The following is a 6,763-nucleotide window of genomic DNA, read 5'->3' as shown; positions in this document are numbered from 1 at the left end:
CTGTCCCTTCAGTGCTGCTTGGAGGATGTTCTGCAGTGGATGCAGAAAAATGTGTTGAGGCTGAACCCGGACAAGATGGAGGTCCTGAGGCTGGGTGGATCCTCCATTGGTGGTTTGGGAAACTCCCTCTCATTTGGGGGGGGCGACTCTCACCCCGAAGAGTGAGGTTCATAGCTTGGGGATACATCTGGACCCGGCACTCACCATGGAAACCCAGATGGCGTCCGTGGTCCGATCCGCCTATTTCCACCTTTGGCGGATTGCCCAGCTGCGTCCCTATCTTGATGTTGGGGTGCTCACCATTTTAGTGCATGCACTTGTAATCTCGAGATTAGACCACTGTAATGTGCTCTATGTGGGGCTACCTTTGAGACTGATGTGGAAGCTTCAAATGGTGAAGAATGCGGCAACCAGACTTCTTAGTGGGGTGAGAAAACACCATCATATCTCTCCCACTCTGGCCGCATTGCACTGGGTGCCCATGTGCTTCCATGTCAGTTTCAAAGTTTTAATGATTACATACAAAGCCCTAAATGGTTTAGGACCTCACTATCTGATGGAACGCCTCCTCCCACCAAAATCTACCCATATCACTAGATCTAGTCAGGAGGTGCGACTGAGGAGCCTAACGCCGAGGGATGCCCGGAAGGAAAAAACAAGAAACCGGGCCTTCTCGGCAGTGGCTCCTCAGTTATGGAATAATCTACCTTCAGAGATCCGTATGGCCCCTTCGCTGGGTATTTTTAAAAGCCAATTAAAAACCTGGCTATTCAGGCAGGCCTTCCCTCCGAGCACTATTTGATCTATCTTCTTGTTTTTCCATCTTGAATGACTTTTTAATTCTTGACAATGATGTTGTTTTAACTGCTTATTTTGTATGATGTATGCTGCCCAGAGTAGTTGAATGACTAGACGGGTGGGACATAATAAATAAATAAATAAATAAATAAATAAATAAATAAATAAATAAATAAATAAATAAATAAATAAATAAATAAATAAATAAATAAATAAATAAATAAATAAATAAATAAATAAATAAATAAATAAATAAATAAGACCGCTAGCTATTGGCTCCCACTATGCTCCTAATGCTGGACAAGCACTATTTATAAAAAATCTGTTGAAGGAAGTGAAACAGTTTGCATTGGGGATAAATGATATTAGGAGAAGATACAAATTGAATTTCAAATGGAAAAAGGAACAATATGGAACACTAGGTGAATATCAAAAGAAGGAGTAAAAATTTTAAAAACTATTGAAAGGAGATGGTTTAATTGATGGCTGGAGCTATTTAAATCCAAAAGAGAGAGATTACACTTCTTTTCTAAAAAATATGCAACCTATTCAAAAACAGACCACGTACTATTGTCTGAATCACTAGCACCACAATTATATAAAATAGAGATTGCCCCAATCATATCTTCAGGTCATGCTCTAATAAAAGTACTATGGAGCAACAAGACTTTAAAAAAATAAATGAAAGATTTGAGGCTAAGTTCTAACATCCTTACTAATCCACAAATTATTGAAAAAAATTAAAAAGATATTAAGTTTTTCTATGAAATAAATGATAAAGGAGAAATAAAGCCAATAATATTATGGGACAGTCTTAAATGTTATCTTAGAGAAAATTTTATAGTAGAGGGGGCAAAATTAAAAAAGGAGAGAGAAAAATTGCAAAGGCAATTAGAGGAAAAAATTGATAAAAAGAGGAACATAAGAAATTAGATTCTATTAAGACACTTGTAGAATTAACAAGAGTAAGAGTAGAACTAGAAGCATTAGATGTAAATAGAACTCAAATAGCTATGAACAACTTGAGGAGGAATTATTATGAATATGGAGATAAATATTCCAGATTGTTATTTAAAGCTAAGGTATTAAAAAGGCAATTGTCAAAATTTAAACTAAAGAAGGAAAATTGGTGACTGCACAGCAGCAAATATTAGCAACTTTTAAGGAATATTATAAGGAATTGTATGAAACAGAAATAGCACCAGAGGCAGATGTTAAGATACCTGTAAATTCATTTTAACTTAACCAAATTTCTGAGGAGCATAAAAATTAACTTGGCTCACCAATAACATTTGAAGAAATAAAATCAGCTATTAAAATATTTTAAAAAGGGAAAGCAACAAGATGTGATTTTTTCACAGCAGATTTTTATAAAATGTGGGCAGAAGACGTTTCTATACAACTTTTGAAACTCTATAATTCAATATTGATTGGTGAAAAAGTACCAGAATCCTGGAAAGCAGGAAGAATAATAGCTATTACAAAACCAGAAAAAGATACCACATTCCACCCAGCTGGTTTTGATTGTAGCTAGAGGTTTTTAAGCTTAGCTTTGTTTAAGTTGATATTGTGCCTTCCCTGACGAAAACAGTGCAGGATATTGCTATTGAAAGCTTGGGCTATTTTAACAATAAACATGAACTGACACGACTAGAAACTGTTTACACAGTTATTTCATTATTGTTACTCTGTGTTTGTCTTATATTATTGATGCCTGTTATGTTATATTTATCATATTTTGCTTCAGATATTGAGGCTTAATATCTGATTATATGATTGTTGCTATATTTTGTTACTGATACTTGATATACTTGCTATATCAAGCATCAATACTTGTGTTATCAGTAGAATAGTCCTGTTAATTTTCTGCCTAATTCTGTTGTGAACCATTTTCACCATATTGTGTATTGAAAGACTGGATACCAATAAATCAGATATTGGGAAAGAATGAAGCAGAGTCTTTGTACACTACAACTTCCAGAATGCTCCAGATCTGAAATAAAAGAATTGCAATATTTTGCAATTTGACTCCCTACACATTATACTTGGTGATCTTCAGCCTCCTCTTCAACACACCTGCCTCCACAGGGAGCCTACTCTTTCCAGCTCCAGTGGAGAAAGAATTTCTTGCATATTTATTAAAGGATCTGAACAATTTCCTGCAGATGAGATTGGAAAGATTCACTTCAATGCCTAAGTTGTCATCTTTTGTGGCTTTAATTTCTCTGCGAAAACATAATCCACACCAGGAAACTTGCTTTCTTTTGTCAGCCATATTGGATGTGAGATTTTGTTAGATTAAAAGGCTTAATCTCCTTTAAATATAAACAATCACAGCACAACTGTTAGTCTCTACTCATATTTTTGGGTTATAAACTGAAAGGTGTAAAATGTTTCATCTTTTAAATACATGTGAAAGAAGTATATGACACAGAAAGTTAATGTCTGAGATATTACATTATATTTGAAAAATCTCTGGGAGATCAGCTGCAGTGGAACAATGAGGAATTTATTTACAAGAATTACATAGTAATTGTAACAAAATGAACATGAATATGCTAAAGTCGGACATCCCAAATTGTAGCATATTAACTGTATACTGTATAGTAATTGTAATAGTAACGCTGCATTTTTGTAGACAACCTCCAACAAGATTCTTTTCTGGAGCTTTTGTGTATTTTATACACTGAACATATTGTACCATAATTAGAGATGGACATGAACTGCCGAACCTTTGGCTGAACAAGTGTTCTGCACCTCCCAACGCCACCTCCTCTGATGGGCACCCGCTCAGAGGCAGTGCCCAGAGGGGTTGGGGCAGGGAAGCCGGGACACTTCTTCTGAGGGGGCACCTGATGTTCCATCCTGCTCGCTTTTTAGAGCTGCACCATTCCTTTGGGGCACAGTGGTAGGGCTTGTGTGTGGGTCTGGGCATGATTTGATGTGCTCCTAATTATTCTGTTGTGTAGCCTGTGTGGTTAGTGAATGGAGCTGCGGGCAGTGTTATCTGAGGAGACAACCCTGTGACATAGTAGCTGGATTTTGACATGAAAGGTGAAGAAGAAGAAGAACCTTCCTTCCTCTATTTTCATCTTCTTTCAAAAAATATTTCCCTAACTGATGCAGCACAATTCTCATACATTAGGGATGTCTTTCCTAATATACCATTCTAAGTTGGTGCATTGATGTTTGTTATACCTCTTACCTTTTTTTTCAGAATAGGAAAGTCACCATGGCTCACTGAATGACAACAGCAGGAAAAGCAGGGGAGGGGGTTATGTTAACAGGGGGTCTGCCCCCCCCCCAGGTAGCTTAGCCTGAGTAGAGACCTGACTGAGGAAAAAGGCTGGAAAGGGGGGGGCTTATCTTTCTTCTGTTTCCCCAACCTTGTTTTCCTTTGCACCAGTATGCTGTCCTCTGTTGTTGCTGCTGCTGTTGCCTTCTTACTTGTGACTAAACCAGGTAAACATACACACAAGTAAACAGGACAAACCTTACTTGTAAGTTACACCAGGGGAACCTTACACATGAGCAAAATTGTGATCCAAAGGCCTGCGTGGACCTTCCCATGGGAGTATAAACACTCAAGTATTAGATAAGATCAAGTATGAATATTAGAACTTTTTAAGCTTTAACCAGACTACTCCAAAATCCCAATGGAGCTTAAGTATGTGTAGGATTATAGTCTTAACCACCCTTTGTTCTTGTTCTTCCATCACAAAATGCAACTTTGTACATTTGTTCTGCAGCTTGTAACGTTGTTTTATGCCTAACTTTTGAGCCATCTTATCTGGACAGAGAAGGCAAGAGGAGAAGGGGACGACAGAGGACGATATGGTTGGACAGTGTCATCGATGCTACCAACAGGAATTTGACCAAACTCTAGGAGGGAGTGGAAGACAGGAGGGCCTGGCGTGCTCTTGTCCATGGGGTCATGAAGAGTCAGACATGACTGTGGCATCCACCTTCATGCCCCTTTGCTTGACCTTCAAGCCCCAGAGCACACAAAGGCAATCACACCTCACTCTTTACACTTGCTGCCACCAGGTGATCTCTAAATCACCATTTACTTCAGAAAGATCCAGGTTCACACTTCAAGTTCTTTTAAATAAAACTTTGGTTTATTGATTACAGAGATTCATAAAAATATTCAGTAGCTAATCACCTTAAATTTCCCAAACTACACACTCAATTACTTTGTCTGGCTTTTCTCTCCCATCTGACTCTCACTGATTTAAACTCACTTAATCTCACACTCTGACTTAATCTCCACACACTGACTCCATTTTACTTAATCTGATTTAAACTCTTAATCTTCACACACTCTGACTGAAATATTGACTCAGACTCTGCCTCTTATAGCATCTCTTCCAGCTCCGCCTTTCAGCCACATGAATATTCATAAGCCATTACATAACAAACATGAACCATAGATCAAATAAATAGAGAATGCTACAATGACTTAATGACTAAACAACAATTTGGATAGGAGATTGAATACATATAGAGCCTTATACAGACCCTCATTTCTTTGTCTTCTGTGAGGTTGCAGGTTGATGCCAAAGGCAGCACAGTCAAAATGGAAGGTTTCTTCCCTCTCAGTTCTGCAGTATCAGACCTGATGAAGAGTCTTACAAGTCTCTATTGTGCTTTTAATGATCCAATAAAGATATTGCCAACCCTCATCTTTAGAATAAATATCAGAAAGAAGGACGTGATTTCAAAAGTCCTGTTGAATGTTTCAAAAATTGCTTTTATGCCAAATTGCCTTGATTTCCAAGACTTCTAAAAGTCATTTTTATTAGTTCAGAAAGACAGTGGTAAAATATCAACTACAATCTCTGCTGTATAAATATGAACAAGTTCTTGATATATCAGATTTAGATATTACTGGGTTTTTTTGCAACAATTTCTATAGCCTTCAGAGATCAGATTCCCAGCAGGAGATGTAAATCATGACCTAGTTTCTCCTTGCTAGACAAACAAGACAACAAAAAACTGTTTCTCCTTGCCATGTAGTCTGCACAGTATGTATATCATATCATGAGGAAGGAATGCTCTATGTACATTCAGTCAGTGCTTATTAGGCAATAATGTCAAGTTAGCCTAATGTCCAGAGTAGCCGGGCCTATAGATTTACTGGAAGCAGGAACAAGTTTGTCATAGGGTGCATAAGACACCTGAGAGTGCAGTTACACCATTGAAATAATTGGGTGAGGGATTGGGGAAGTAATTCAATTTAAAGTAACATGGTAGTCTAGTGGTTTTTGGGTTGGTCTATGCATCATATTGGAAGAACATTTAATCCATTTTAAAATTGTGTTGCATATCAGTTGAAGAGGCTACACGGGTTTTAAAATGGTTGCATTTTAGGCTCTGTCCTGCTTCCTCCTGCCCTCACAGTGGCTTCCTCTCACAGCCACTAGCCACTGCTGCTGTTTTTGTTATATATATATTAATTTCTTGCAATAAGAAATAGTGCTAGAACAGAATGACAGATGGAAAATAAAATTCCATTGGAGAGCCTTGGGATCTAAAATGGGGGTGAGGGTGGGGTGGAAGAAGCTTTTAATTAGAATAAATTAAATGTTTCCAATATCCAATCTGGATTAAGCCAGTGCAAAGTTACGTAATAGGATTTTTGTCTACAAAAACTGGTGGTATAGGATATAGGTTGTGTGCTGGGACAAGAGGTCCCATGTTTAATCTATGGCTTCATCAAAGAAAAAGCATCCCATAATCCACACCATTCTACACACTATTCCTGCCTTATTACCTTTCTTGAAAATATTTTTCTACTTGCACTTCCAGGCAAACAAAATACATTGAAATTGCCATGTTTTTTCTCATTCATTTTGGTTCTGCATTTTGTAGTATAAAACAAACAGTGCAGAAGACATGTTTTGCCTAGAACTGAAATTTGTGATGATTTTAGTGTCAGAGAAGATGATGACTGTTTTGCAGA

The sequence above is a fragment of the Pogona vitticeps genome, chromosome 1, assembly GCF_051106095.1.
Source record: "Pogona vitticeps strain Pit_001003342236 chromosome 1, PviZW2.1, whole genome shotgun sequence".
Classification (NCBI taxonomy): domain Eukaryota; kingdom Metazoa; phylum Chordata; class Lepidosauria; order Squamata; family Agamidae; genus Pogona; species Pogona vitticeps.
This window is presented reverse-complemented; position numbering follows the sequence as displayed.